The sequence below is a fragment of the Triticum aestivum genome, chromosome 3A (genome assembly GCF_018294505.1).
Source record: "Triticum aestivum cultivar Chinese Spring chromosome 3A, IWGSC CS RefSeq v2.1, whole genome shotgun sequence".
Classification (NCBI taxonomy): domain Eukaryota; kingdom Viridiplantae; phylum Streptophyta; class Magnoliopsida; order Poales; family Poaceae; genus Triticum; species Triticum aestivum.
Window position 1 is genome coordinate 734,313,772 of NC_057800.1, and position 16,058 is coordinate 734,329,829.

A 16,058-nucleotide genomic window follows, 5' to 3' on the forward strand; every position below is an offset into this window, starting at 1 on the left:
ACAAGCCTCAGAGTAACACTGCAATCTAAAGATCAGGATCAATCTATATTGTTTTCAGCTTTCTATGTGTTTAGCATGATGTTGTTGATAAGATCGGAGTTCAAGCGGCTGAGCTACGAAGGGTTCTACACCATGGTGTTGGAGGACCCGGAGATCATCTCGGTGTCCCTGCTAAGGCATCCTTTGCTGCACTACTATATTGTATATTTCCCCATAAAGTGTGCTATACATTTCGTAGAAAAAGAGGGAAGCACATTACAATTACAACGATTTCAAGTCGAGATGGGCCTCATTTGTGGTTTAGTTGGGGCTCAGAGTGACACTGCTATCTCTACATCAGAATCAATTTCTATTGTTTTCGACAAATTTATTTTGTGATCAGTTGTGTTGGAAGCTAACTAGGAATAAAGAATTTACGGTCAAATCCATGTATTTGAATGTTATTAATTCTAGCTCTATTCCTAATTCGAAACATGTTTGGCACGTCAAAGTACCCTTGAGAGTTAAAGTGTTTATGTGGTTTGTACACAAACAAATCATTTTAACTAAGGATAACTTGATAAAGCGCAATTGACAGGGTTCCACTCGATGTAGTTTTTGTGATCGGGATGAATCCATCAAACACCTCTTTCATCATTGTCCCTTGGCAAAAATACTTTGACAGTCAGTTCATATACTCCTCCGAATAATATTAACATGTTATTTGGGACGTGGCTTGATGGAGTTGAGCCCCAAACAGCGAGACACATTCGTGTAGGAGTTTGTGCTTTATTATGGGCTATCTGGAATTAAGAAATGATTTGGTTTTTAACAGAACAACAAATACTCATTTTTTACAGGTTATCTTCCGAGCCACTGCGTTTAACCGTATGTGGTCGCTACTCACTCTGATGGAGGCCAGGGAGCGTTTGGTTACTGGATCTGGTAGCACAAGTTATTTTCAACCGGTTTGGATGGCGGTCATGTAATAGAATAGACAATTAGTTTTCCTATCTTTGTTCTGCTAGCCGGTTGTGGCTTCATCTTTTGTTTTTTAGCTCTGTGTGAACACATTTTGTTTTTCCTTTTTTGAGACTTTGAGACCTCTGTCAAACTTTTTGCTTGATAATAAAGGTGGCTGTATGCATCGCTCTGATACAGAGGCCAGGGATATCCCCTTTTGGGAAGAAAATGATGTTGAGAAGATAGGAGTTCAAGCGGCTGAGCTACGAAGGATTCTACACCAAGGTGTTGGAGGACCCGGAGATTGTCTCTGTGTCCCTGCTAAGGTATCCTTCACTGCACTAGTTTTTCTAGAAATGAAGGAGAGCCCTTGGCCTTTGCATTTGGACAATGCATGAAACCACTTTATTAATTATTCACACAAGACTTTACAAAGTCATACAACAGTAAGACTAAAGCCACTGTTTATGCAACATTTGTCGCTACTCCTATCCAGTTAATGTAGGGATGCTGATAGTCTGGGCCTAATACCAAACAGACCTTACAGCCAAACCTAACATCTAAGACCTGAGGTCCCAATCAGGACCCCTGCCGTTTGCCGGGTATGGGGCATCCACCAGTCCGATGCACTCCTCAACCAAGACGCCTGCCGTGTATGAGGCCGCCGCAGCCACCTGCCACCAATCCATCTTCAGTGTTGTACTGTTGCATCTACCTTGTCCGGCCTAGCTACCGTCGACGCCACCACGACGCCAGACATCGCCACCATCCTGCGCTCGTCCATCATCACACGCCCACCGGCGAGACCCCGCTGCTCCATGCCGCTGAGACCCGGCCGTTGTCGACATGCCAGATGCCACGCCGCTCCTCCGACGCGGAACACCATCTTCTGCCACTGGTCCCACCCCCTCCGCCTGCAGTTCCTCAAACGGAGCACCCCAAACACCCCAGGCGCCGCCTCCAAGAAGGGTATGACACACGCAGTGCCGCCGCCGCCCAATCTAAGGAGATTTAGGGTTTTCGCCCGGGCATGGGGTCGGGGCGGAGGGCAGGGACCTCGACTGCGCCTGCAAGTAGGAGAACGGCGACCCTGGTCGTCTCCACCATCGGGATGAACGAGTCATCCAGAGTTTCCTCCGGTCCGATGTCACCTCTACCAGTCCCCGCGAACACACCGAGGCTGACGACCGCGATCGTAAGCCACCAAGTGCAGCGGGAGAGAGCCTGCAGCGCGGAGGAGATCCACCGGCGACTCACCGCCCATGCAGTCAAGACGCCGTCCATCCACCACCCCGCGAACGTCGCCAGCCGAGGGCGCCGTCGCCATGCCTAACGGGGTCGCCGCCCCCGATCCAGGTTCCTCCATGAAGGCCGGAGTGGTGAGATCTGCCGCGAGCGACGAGATCCGGCACCGCGCGGCCGACGCCATCGCCCAAGCCCGCCGTTGACTTATCCTGCCGCTGCCGGGAGCCCGCACGCTGCGGGAGTCCCACACCCATGGATTTGGGCACCCATGCTCCGCCGCTAGTCCGCCGCCTCCGAGATCCGCCACACCGTCGGGAGGGCCGCACCCCGCGGACCAGGACGCCCGCGCCATCACGGATCCGGGAATGGGAGGAGAGACCCTGCCGCTGCCGTCGCACGCACTGGCTTTGCCCGGCACCGACCATCGGCAGCGGCAGAAGGGAAGAAGGGCGTTAGAGGGACTAGGCGGCGGCGGCGGAGCCCTCCCGAGTCACCGGCGCGGGCTAGTGTATTGTACATTTCCGCATATAAAAAGTGTACTACACATTTCTTAGTAAAAGTGGGAAGCACAGTATAAGTACAGTGATTTCAAGTCAAGATGGCCCCGTTTGTGGTCTAGCTGGGGCTCAGAGTGACACTGCTATCTGAAGATCAAAATCAATTTCTATTTTCTTGACCAATTTATTACGTATTTAGTATGATATTGTTGAGAAGATAGGAGTTCAAGCGGCTGAGCTATGAAGGGTTCTACACCATGGTGCTGGAGAAGGACCCTGAAGATGGTCTCGGTGGCCCTGCTAAGGTATTGTACATTTCCTCATAAAAAAGTGTATTATGCATTTCTTAGAAAAAGAGGAAAGCACAGTACAAGTATAGTGATTTCAAGTCGAGATGGGCCTCGTTTGTGTTTTAGCTGGGGCTCAGAGTGACTCTGTAATCTAAAGATCAGAATCAATTTCTATTTTTTCGACAAATTTCCGATGTGTTTTGTCTGTTGTTCTTGAGAAGAACGAAGTTCAAGCGGCTGAGGTACGAAGGGTTCTACAACATGCTGATGGAGAAGGACCCGAAGATCGTCTCGATGCAGGCCCGGCCCTGAGGGGGGGGGGGGGGGGGGGGGGGGGCAGGAACGGGGCTTGCTTGCTCCGCGAAAATACTCCCATCGGTGCTCTCCGGTACGTGGCGCTCATCCAACAATCCCACGCTGCTGTGCTCCTTTCCGCTTAAAAACCCAGCAATTAAACAAAACCGGCCGGCACCCGTTTCTTAATTAAACGTAGAAAAAGACCAGCCGCTCATTTCGTCTCCTCTCTTATCCACTCGCTTTCCCACAGGCAAAGCAGTAACTTCTCCACGGCCGGCGAACGCCGCGACGTTGATCTGCTTGCATGTCGGAGCAGGAGGGTCCGGGACATCCCCGCAAGCTGGCTCATCCAGCCGGTTGTCTTAGTCGGCGAGCGCTCCGTGGTCGCCCCGGCGCGGCGCTCGTCAGCGAACTGCGCACCAGCCCTGCGGCCACGGCGTCGCTCGCCCCGCGCGGCGCTCGTAGGCGAGCTTCGCGCCGTTCCTGAGGTCGCAGCCTCCGTCGCCCGGTGCGGCGCTCGTCGGTGAACTACGCGCCGTCCCTCCTCGGCGGTCACCTTCGTGGCCCTGTTCGCCGCGTCCACCGCGACCCAGCTACTGAGCTTCCAAGACTTGCCGTGCTAGAAGGTACGATCGTCCAATTACTCAACTAGATGGTTGCTGCTCTTCTAATTTCTCAACCAAATGCTTCTTTTGTCCGTGTGAGGTGGGTGAGATGCAAGCAACTATGCTTTTGGTCTGACTTGATTAAGCTACGCATGTCAATCAACCAATACACTTACACCTTAAATCTATGCTTTTGGACATCAAGTATGCATTGCTCTCACTTAATTAAGTTGTGCATTCGATCGATATGCACAGACTCCCCATAAATCCAGCAATATAATACAAGTTTTTAGGATAGCCAAAAAAAATATGAGTCTCTGACAACGATGGCAGATTAAGTTGGCTTCTGTTGTTGGAAGAAGACTTGATTTTGACCTGTCATTGTACCAACGGATGGCTGCAGTGAAGCATTTGATGTTGGGTGTCCTATCATCGTACCAATGGACGACTGCAGCGAGGCATTCGGAGCTGGGCGTCCTCTCATCGTACCAACAGATGGCGGCAGCGAGGCATTTAGAGCTTGGTTCATCGTACCAATGGACGACTGCAGCGAGGCATTCAGAGCTGGGAGTCCTCTCATCGTACCAACGGATGGTTGTAGCAAGGCATTTGGAGCTGGGTGTCCTCTCATGGTCCCAAGAGATGGCAATAGTGAGACATCCAGAGCTGATTTGCATTGTTCTGAATAGGTATAAACGTGATTTGTCGGAACCCCCAAATGACCCTGTGAGTAGTAGTAGCAAACATTAGTGTCCATAAATCTTTAAAATGATAAAACGGAAATATGAGTGTAGGTAGCTTGTACCATTAAGCTATTGTAATGTTGCAATTCAGCTGGCAATCTTTGGTCTTGTCCATACATCGCCATAGGATTTAGGATTGGGTTGTACTGTGGTAGATATGCAGGCATTTGATTCATAAAAACCTTCGAATGACCCTATAAGAAATGGTGAGATAAATCTAGTATAACTTAAGTTTTTATATCAGATCAAGTGTGAATTTATTTATACCATTGAGGTGCCATGAGGTTGTAGTGCTACAGGATTATCTACTTTCCTTTTCCTCTTTGATTTTGCTTTCTCTAAGCCACCAATAGGTCTACTTTCTCCTTGAGTAGTCTTCTCCTTCAACTTGATACCTTTTGGCTTAGCAAGCCCCTTATTTTGTTTTGAACTTGTAGATGAGTTAATGTTTGGTTCTGTAAATATATATTTAAATAAAATTCAAGTTTGATAACATTATAAAACTACACACCCATATCAGCGGGTCTACTTGACCCTCGAACAGTCTTCTTTTTAAACTTATTACCTGTTGGATTGGCAAATCCCTCATTTTGTTCTGAACTTGTAGACGAGTTAATGTTTGGGTCTGCAACTGTAAAAGCAATATATTTTAGTTTGATAAGATCATAAAACTAAACTTACAGACCTTGTGCCAAGGGAGTTACATATATCTGGATGTCTGTTTGATCCTCGAGTTGTCTTCTCCTTCACCTTCATTCCTTTTGGCTTGGTAGGCCTCTCATTCTGTTCTGAACTTGTAGTGGTCATATTGTTTGAGTCTGCAACTATAAAAGTAAAATTTAAGCTTGATAAGAGCATAAAACTGAATGTACATACCTTGTGAACAAACAGAGTTACCTGTATCTGGATCAGATCTATGTTTTAGACATTTCTCCACATCTTCTGCTAATTTCTCTACATAATTAGCAGCCATCAAGTATGACTCTTCAGACTCTGCGGCTCGAGCAGCTATTTGGATAAACATTCTGCACAACTCTTTATAGCGTTTTGTCAGTATTGCTTTGCGGTCTTCATGCAGGTTGTAGTTGCTTGTTATATCCAAAACTTTTGCATCAATTGTCCATCTTTTCAAGATGTACTATTGAGGGATGTGCTTGATATTATTAATGTCAAGTACCTTCAAGGAATGAGAGCAAAGAATTCCAGCAAATTCAAACTTCTTGCAACTACAATTGACCTTTTCTTCTTTCGGAAAAAAATTAACAACATGATCACGCTCTGTACCATGGAATTTTACTTTGTAAACCTTCTCCTCGGTGTCACTGTCATCACAAAGGAATGTGTCATAGTTTAAGGTCCGAAGCACTTGTTCCTGAAACATCTTGAATATTGGTGGTGTATATGTAGTTGATGCTTGCCTCAACATATAGCTTTCTGCCTTCAGCTTGGGAGTACTTTGTGTTGCTTTGAAGTCACATCTCACCTCTTCAAATCTTTTATCTGCAACTAGACGTTCGAAATGCTCAAAAAAAGTAAGCATGTCATACTTAGAACTAATGTAACGTTTTAGTTCGTTGTTCATGCTTTCGCTCCTTTGGGTACTGCTCATGTGTGCAGAGAAAGTATTCCTGCCATACACTAGGGCCCAATGCTCCCTTTTTTCAAATAACCTTTGGAGCCATGCATTGTCCCGGAGTTCATACTTGTCAAGCATTTCAATCCATGCACTTATAAATTCATCTTCCTCCTCAATATCATAGATACAATGCTGAAAATCAGCATTGAACTTCTTGTAATCTGTAACAACTCCACCAATTTGTTTGACAACATTTTGATTCATATGCCACACGCAAAGTCTATGGTGAGAGTGAGGCAGGACTGAGCGGATCGCCTTAGCCATTGCTGCATCTTCGCCAGTTAGAATTGTATGTGGATGCTTTCCAGACATTACTCTTAAAAATGTTCTAAAAAGCCAAGCAAAACTTTCCGCTGTTTCATCATAGAGAAGTGCAGCACCAAACACAATTGTTTTTTTGTGATTATTCACGCCAACAATTAAACCAAACGGACGCCCATCGTCTAGTTTCCTGTCTGTGGTGTCAAAGCATATGACATCACCAAATAATGCATAGTCTGAGACCATTTTGGAGTCCGTCCAAAATATATTAGTTATCAAATCATCCTCATCAACTTGAATTGAATAAAAAAACTTGACATCTTCTGAAACCTTCTTCTCCATATATTCTAACACTCCACCCGTGTCACCCACCTTTACTTTTAGTGTTCTCTTTGAGTACAAACAATTTTTCATGTCAGTACTTATAAAGCCAAGGTTTTCAGGTCCACATGCTTCTTTCGTCATTAGATCAATAGTTGCTTTATTTGAAATGCCCACTGACTTTGCAACCTCGGCATTGGCTAGTTGAGCTTCAGTTACTTTCCTGTGTGATCTTAAGTATTGCGACATGTTTCCAGTAGCAAGACTATGGTTATGGGCTTCTTTAAATTCGTATACATAATAAATCCTGTTATTAAGACTTATCTTCATACGTGCATCACAACCACATCGTGTCTCAGGCCTACTATAACTGAATTTCTCCTCTCTTTTATCTTCCGCACGAACTCCTATTAGTTGAAGTAATTTTCTTAGTCGCATCTAAAAATTCAAATGACGAGAGCAAGTTAGAACTAATCCATACCTTGACGAGAACATGTGAATGTCCGTTGTTGTATTGTACTGGATTTTTTTACTTTATGATGATTGCCTCTTCGGATGCTAAAACCCAAGGAATAAGCATACTTGTTATAGAAGGAATATGCTTCTTCTTCAGATAAAAACTGCATGCCAATCTTTGGCACCCTTTTTTCAATCTGCTCTGTTGCATTGCTAGCTGTAGTTTCTTCGACCCCCTGTTTAAATTAGTACTCACTTTAGCAATTGGTTCAAATACAAGGAAAAGGAGAAGAAAACATATATGTGTTGTAAATCAGCGATAACCTCGCTATGACTATTTATTTCGATGTCACAGTACAATGGAAAGGAGAGGAATCTGTGTTGTTTTCCCATTCTGAACAAGGTGGTTAATAATTTCAATCTTCTGACTACGCATTCGCAACTAATCAGAGGTATGTCTTTGCCCCTCGAACCATTACATTTCTCTTGTATGTACAACATCAGTGTCAGTTTTTCATTTATATGTACCCATCAGTAATACAACTATGTATTGTGCGATCTGTGCAAGACATGTTAGCTGGATATTGGCGCACTAGGAATAAGAAATATACGCATCTGCTATCTAGTTTCATTTTGCTACGTGGTCCCACTGACAGCAATCACAAGAACCTGAAAGTCATAGATCTGTTTCATTGCAGGATTGGGAGAAGACTGTTGGGTCAGAGAAAAAGGAAGAACGCAATGGAAACAAGATGGCTTACATTTGGGGGATCTGATTCCTCATTGGTTCCGGCAAGAATTGGTGAAGAAGCCATCAAGTTCCTCCAGCAAGTCCCTTTGTTGGATCTGTGTTCATAGGTAGATTTGATGAAGAAGCGTATAGTTTGGTTTGTTTCGTACTCTATGTGCGGGAAAAGTTCACCGCCAATGCTTTTGGCGGGCAAGACATATTTATTTCCCTCTAAATCTCTGTTCTATTGCGTTAATTACGTTGCGTAGAGAAAGTCTGGAGCGGCCGGTTTTATTTAATTGCTGGGTTTTTAAGGAAAAAAGAAGGAAATAGCGTGGGTCGTTAGATGAGCGCCGCGTAGGAGGGAGCACCGATGGGAGTATTTTCGCGGAGCAGGCAAGCCCCGTCCGGGGGGCAGGGACGCAGTTCAGATCTGTGCATGTAGCAACGAACTGACGACGCAGCCTCCCAGGTAGCCAACGAAGACTACGCGATTATTACGTCGTTCTATTTACTTCCTTGCGATCACAGGGGCCAAGTAGCGAACAGAACCCACGCTGAGTTATTGGGCCTGGCCCGGCGCGTGGTGAAGGTAGCGCACAATGCCCTAGTCGATCTAAAAAAGCGCCCTAGTCCCCTTTTTCAATCGTCGTGGATGCCCACCGCCGACACCAAACTTCAGTCCGCAATCGTGGGAGAGCCATCGCCGCCGATGCCACGACGCACGGTGATGTAGGAGGACCACGCCGGTTTACTCGTCATCCTGCTTTGGTAAGGATCGTTTTCCATGCTTTTATCGAATCTTGTGCGGTTTGTATGGATTATAAGATTGCTCCCTTTCGTTGCTCCAGATGGAAAAATAGTCACCATGAGTAGGATTTTCTTTTGGCATTCAAACTTAGGAATTATGTGGAAAATTAGGACCATGGAATGATGTCTACTGAAGCGGGATTAACCACTGAAGGTGCGTCCAAATCTTTATCAACTCATCTACCTGTTTTATTAAATCGGTGAACAATGTTATAGTTTTGTAGTGATGCCGCAAAAGCTTTATCTCAAAGGCATTCCGGTGGTTCCTAACCTGTAGAAGATTTGGACTTTTATCTCGAGAATCAAAGTTCACAGAATATATTGCTTTTGGATCTGCAGATGATATCAAGTAATATACTAGATCTTCTGTTAAACTGTCTTCTCACATAGTTTATGAAACTTAACTCATTATTTGTATTATCTCTAGGGCTTAGAAGATGGTTCTAATGCTTCATCAACGAACAAAAATCTTATGAAGGAGGACATATATACGGAGATTTGGATGTGATGATCATTGTTGAGGAAATCGTTAACTGGTAGCTGCTCGGTTGGCTGGCAGTAGGGGATTAATAGTCTAATCGGCAAGTTAATTGGCCATTTAATTAATTAATCAGACGATTTATCGGTTTATCGGCTACTCGGTGACCCTACGAGTAGGGATTAATCGGCAAGTTAACTGGTTAATCGGACAAATTCTTGAACAGGGGTGATGATGATGACCGAGGTATGATGCATTATGCGATAAATATTGTCCTACTGGAAGTAGCATGTGCATCTTTCAAATAGCTATATATTTAGGAAAACCATGTGTGATTTCTAAATGTCCCAAGAGAAGTTAAATGGTTTGGTGACGTTATGCATTTGGAAAAAATATATTAATGACACTGATACTGATACCTTCATCAACCAATTCATCTAGGAATGTAAGAAATTTTTTAAGGTAAAATATTAATTATTTGATTTTGAATAGATTTTAAGTGTTTAGTGATAGCATTTCACATATACATATGTTGAACATTGTTTTGATGTTTATATCAAGGGGCCCCAGTTTCTAGTCTTGCCCCGGGCCATGGAAATCTCAGGACCGGCCCTGTCCCGGTGGCCCTGCTAATTAAGGTATCCTTCGCTGCACTAGTGTATTGTACATTTCCCCATAAAAAGTGCACTATAGATTTCTTACAAAAAGAGGGAAGCACAGTTCGCAGTGATTTCAAGTCAATATGGGCCTCGTTTGTGGTTTAGTTGGGTTTCCTTTCTATACAAAAATGGGTATGGGTGGGCCTCGCATTTATATGATAATGTCCACCTGAGTGTATTTAATTACTTATTCCCAAACAACCTTCTTTCCTCCCTTTTTATTTACTAGCAAAAGAGCCCGTGCGTTGCAATGGGAGAGAAAATATAACACACGCTCTTAACTCAACAACCATCACTCAAGACCACAATAGGTCCATCTCCTTTATTTTTGCGAGGCATCATATTTGTGTTGCCGCTTATCCTCCTTCTCACCCTCGCCGGCGATGGCCTCGGTGTTCATACAAAACAACAAAAAAACATGTGTTGAATATGGTTAATCCTAAAGCGTCTCTCTCTCCCTCTCTCCTTCCCCCCCCTCTCTCTCTGTGTGTCTCTCTCTCTCTCGCTCGCTTTCTCTCACTCCCATGATGAGAAATCTGTTGTTTTCCCCTGCGAAATCATGTGTAGTTATCCGTGTTTTCTTTTCCCTATATGATTATAGTGGGGTGTTTATTTGCAATCTGGATCGCCGCCGGTATGAAAAACGGATCTTGCGCTATAAATTATAAGTTTGCTTCTATAACAATATTTTAAAAATATTTAACAAGTAAAATTAACATCATATTTAGATTCCACACATTTTTCTAATAAAATTTCATATATAATATGTCGGAATCGAAGTTACGATTTAAAAGATACAGATAATTTAGAAAATCATTTCGTTTGACTCAAATATATTCCAAAATAATATTTAAAAATACTTAACAGGTAAAAATAATCTCATATTCATATTCTATATATTTTTCTATTCAAATTTCATATATAACATGTTCAAATCGGAGTTACGGTTTAAAAGATATGGATGATTTTAAAAAGCATTTGTTTGACTTAAATATGATCCGCGGATGAATTACCTAAAACATCAGGGGGGTTTCGAAAAATGTAAAATAACGGTTCGGGTGCGACTTAAATCCGGACGGCGGGTTGATTTCAAGAAAAGATAGGGACTTTTATGTAAAATACGAAAATAATGATTCTTTTTAGCTTAAAACAGGACCGCGGGTTGAATTCTCTAAAATAAAGGGACTTTTCTGGAAAATGCCATGACGGACGAAAGAAACCCAATTTGCTTTATTATTATATATATATAGGTAAAGATTAATAATCTATTCCCCAAGCAAATCTTAAACTTCCATTTTTTAAATTTTGAGGTAAAATGTGGAAAACATTTGGATAGCCAATAGGGTCTCAGAGTTGATAATAAGACAGTGATACTATTAATTGGCTCATGCATTTTTCAGTACTTTTTTTGTTGTATTTTAGCAGTACTTATTGCAATTTTGGAAGTGGCGTGCATGAGAGATTCTGTTTTGATATCCTCAAGTGTTTAGGCTTGCAAACTAATATCGGGCATACAAAAGAAACAATATATACAAATGAATAGGCTAAAACACATATGTCTTTGATTTATGTTAAAAGGTTCCATGCCAACAAACTAGCGGAGATGCCATTCGCGGGCACAATGCCGCTCTACCAGAGGCATCGGATGATGGGCCGCCTCATCAAGGACATTGAGCAGGGAGTTCAGAGATTGAGAGAACAACAATTCTTTCCAATGTGGGTATAGAGATCGCTTGTAAACATGCGCATCACTTGTGTTGCCAGGTGTTAACGTTGATGCAGGTGGAGAAGCTGGTGATCCTGGCGGTGGCCGAGGTGGTCGACACATGGAAGAGGTCCTTTGGCATCACGCCCATGGAGTCACAATTGAGGAAGGAACCCAAGAGGATCAACATGGTTGTCGTCACTGGCACCATCCTACTACAGAAACACATCACCGAGCAACAGAGCGCACGCGGAGAAGAGGAGAGTCAGACGTCGGCGACGACCGAGGACGAGCTGGCATTCTTGTAAATGAGTTGGTCGTTCACCTGTTTCACCGACCTCATGGTAGGGATCATGTTCCCAAGGCTGTTTGGTGTTGACCCAATGGTTGCCGCCGTGAGGGGGTCCGGGTGTCAATATCCCAGGGACTAGCGGTATGAGGTACTGCGGCGGCGAGATGCGAGCTTGAGCGTGTTCCAGATCACTAGCTACGCTATAGCCGCACATGATGGCAACCTCCGGCTCGGCCTTAACAAATGATCATGTTGGTGTTGCACCAACGACGACGTGATTTCTTGGGATTGTTTTGTGCATTTCTTTATTTGAGTATCAAAATAGCTCCATGTTGTTCATATAAAAATGCAGATAATGGATCAATTACTCTAAAAAATTCACATTTTGGGCTAATCACTCTTAAAAAAATTGACACTTGAAACTTGTTTACATCAATACGGCCATGGTTTCCAATTTATGTTATCAGGGGGTCTATAGGCCTTTTTGAATGAGAAGAAATCGATTGTTTGTGCTTAGTGACTCTTGGCATGGTAGGAACCTTGCATGTACTTTTTTTAACATGATGGGCTTTTAAATCATTGGCGTACGCAATTTACATTAGAGGAGATTAGTAATGTAGTTACCAGATGAAGCATAATAAAGCTCCTAGGATAGATTAATAGATGGCCTTCCCACAGAGTTTTACCAACACTATTGGCATTTAGTTGGTGATAATCTTTTATTCATGATTTTTATCATGCTAGACCGGGCCTGCTCGTTTTAATTATGGTGTTTTAACTTTGTTACCCCTTTTTGCAGGATTTTTTGTTACTCAAAAGTGTTGGTGTTGGTACCATTCAATTGTATATGCTTATTTGTTTTTAACGTATTATTTACCTTTTTATGAAATTCGCTAATAATAGAAAAGTGCACTTCCTTCGCCACACTAGTGTAGTGTACATTTCCCCATTAAAAAGTGCATTATACATTTCTTAGAAAAAGAGGGAAGTACGGTTCAAGTACAGTGATTTCAAGTCAATATGGGCCTCATTTGTGGTTTAGTTGGGTTTCCTTCCTATACAAGACCGGGTGGGCCTGGCATTTATATGATGATAACCACTTGAGTGTATCTGTTCCCAAGCGGCCTTCTTTCCCAACATTTTTATTTATTAATAACCTATTCCCTGGTCAAATCTTCAATTTACATTTTTTTTTAAATTTTGAGGTAAAATGTGGAAAACATTTGGCTAGCCAATAGGGTCTCATTTAGTGGATAACAAGACAGTGGTACTATTAATTGGCTCAAGCATTTTAGCAGTACTTTTTTTGTAATTGTATTTTGGTAGTACTTATTGCAATTTTGGAGGGGGCGTGCATGAGACATTCGGTTTCAACATTTAATATCCTAGAGTTTTTAGGCTTGCAAACTAATATCGGGCATACAGAACAAAACAATGTATACAAATGAATAGGCTCAAACACATGTCTTTGATTTATGTTAAAGGTTCCACGACAACAAATGGGCGTAGATGCCATTCAGGGGCATAATGCCGCAATACCAAAGGCAGCAGATGATGTGCCGCCTCGTCAAGGACGTCGAGCAGGTAGTTTAGAGATTGAGAGAACAATAATTTCTTTCCAATGCGGGTCTATAGATCGCTTGTAAACATGAGCATCACTTGCGTTGCCAGGTGTTAGTGTTGATGCAGGTGGAGAAGCTGGTGATCTCGGCGGTGGCCGAGGTGGTCGACACATGCAAGAGGCCCTTTGGCTTTACCCCCATGGAGTCGCAACTTAGGGAGGAGCCCAAGAGGATCAACATGGTAGTCGTCACCGGCACCATCCTACTAGAAACACATTGTCGAGCAGTAGAGTGCACGCGGAGAAGAGGAGAGTTAGGCGCCGTCGATGACCGAGGACGAGCTGGCATTCTTGTAAATGAGTCGGTCGTTCACCAGTTTCACCGACCTCGTGGTTGGGATCACGTTCCCAAGGCTGTTTGGTGCTGACCCGATGGTTGCCGTCATGAGGGGTCTGGGTGTCAGGGAACGTATCTGGTGCACCGGGGCAATTGATGCTACCGGTGCACCGGACTCCATTGCACACTCAAAAATGTTCGAAAAAATCCGGACCAAAATTTAGTGCATTGACACAATTTCAGTGTAAGTTGTCACAAAAATTCAAATCAAAATTCAAAACATTGCTCGAGATACAAAAATGACAAATTTGACACTGAATAGTACATAACACAAGTTGGGCTTTAGTTTTGGCCCATTAACACATTGATGTAAAATTTGTCATTTTTGTATCTCGAGCAATGTTTCGAATTTTGATTTGAATTTTTGTGACAACTTATACTGATGTTGTGTCAATGCACTAAATTTTGGTCCGGATTTTTTCGAACATTTTTGAGTGTGCAATGGAGTCCGGTGCACCGGTAGCATCAATTGCCCCGGTGCACCAGATACGTTCCCCTGGGTGTCAATATCCCAGGGACTAGCGGTCCAAGATACTGCATTAATTAAACAATCCAGACTTTAACTTATGGTGAAGTATTTATCTCTACTATTAAAGGGGAGTTGGTACATAGTTTTGTATCCTCCTCGATTACCTTCGATCCCTCGTCCCAGCTCCAACTGTCATCATTTTTTCCATCACCTTCGCTTCGTAAATCCTTACCTACTTCAGTTGTTTTCTCTTGGACCGATTTTTCTGATGTATGTGCCCCTCCTGCACGATGAAGCATTTTCGCCAACTCACTCATTTTCATGCACACGCGCATCAGGTCCACGGTGTGGTTAGGAGGGGAATATACTATTAAAGGGGAGTTGGTACATCATTCCGTACTCTTCCGAGTTGCCTTAGATCCCTTGTCCAACCTACTCTCTTCACCTATTTTTTCCATCACCTCCGCTTCATACATCCTCCCCTCCTTCTGGTTTTCCCTCCCGAACTGATTTTTTCTAATGTACTCAACATATCACTCACTGGATGATCTTGCAATCAGAAGGAGGGACACTTGGGCACAAATTCTATCTGAAACTAAACTAAAAATCTCTTCAAATTTTATGAATAAATGAATTGCTGGATTGGGACCATATATAATGCTTACAATTTTAAATCTTTTTAGAACAGTATTTGCTATGTTCCAAATTCTTTACAGGAGTGAGAGTTTTAGAGCTCGGACATCAGTGATCTCTTGATCACGTTCACACATTGGGGCATTGTGATATGGACCATAACTACTTTGAGGGAAACACAAATGTATAAATATACCATATACAAACAATTATAGGGCGGTGTGGCCATACCATTTAATGACTAAACCGCATGTGAGCCTCTTTTATTCTACCCGCTCTGTCCTCCCTCCCTCTCCCCCAATGCTCGGCTATTTTGTGCTTCAACGGCAGCCGACGTCTTGCACATGTGCACAACACTGCGAGCAGCTAGCCGTTTATGTGTTGATCCATGTTCTTTGTGAGACCGCATGTTCATGTTCTGTAATAGGGGATGTTCTTGTTCACCTGAGAAAAAACTATAATTTGTGAGACCGCAAATTATAGCCGTTTATTTTCCTCATTGGATAAGGAAAATCAAGAGAAAAATCGAATTCACAGCGCATGCACATATGTTTATCTGTTCATGCAACAAGATCATTCATGAGCCAAAATTTAGTTAAATTTGAAGTGGTAGAATCTGTGTGAGGATTGTGGGGCCAATATTTATATTACGTTTGCAAGGAAAAAACCATCCAAATTGTGATTTTTCTTCATATGATCATATTGAAAATCTGACAATAAGTGTTGAAATGATCCATCTGGAAGAAATTCTAAATTATTAATGTTTTATTTTTTGCTTCTTGATGTTGAAAATAATGGACAAAACTATGAAGATAGTTGTAGTAGACCTGTATCAGCCCATTCTAGAAAAATCACAGTCCGTTGGTTAACTAATTTAGGAAGACACTCACACTAATTATAAATATTCAAGCATTCTAAGTAAGAGAGTTATGTTTGTTAATTGCAATACTAGTTTGTCTATACAAACATTTCGTATCTTAGCACCAACTGGTGTTGTGGTGTGCAAAATCAATCTTGGAATTTCTAAATCG

The 16,058-nt window shown here is 42.9% G+C and overlaps 1 long non-coding RNA gene and 1 pseudogene across 1 annotated transcript; one reads left to right on the forward strand and one right to left on the reverse strand.

Moving 5' to 3' along the window:
• Positions 1-3,482: 3,482 nt before the first annotated feature.
• On the reverse strand, positions 3,483-7,275 carry LOC123057327 (protein FAR1-RELATED SEQUENCE 5-like; annotated as a pseudogene).
• A 1,324-nt stretch (positions 7,276-8,599) lies between these two features.
• LOC123059566 (uncharacterized) lies at positions 8,600-9,423 on the forward strand. The gene is made up of 4 exons (XR_006427477.1): positions 8,600-8,794; positions 8,875-8,987; positions 9,058-9,182; positions 9,261-9,423. It is a non-coding gene; the product is annotated as an uncharacterized lncRNA (long non-coding RNA).
• The last annotated feature ends 6,635 nt before the right edge of the window (positions 9,424-16,058 follow it).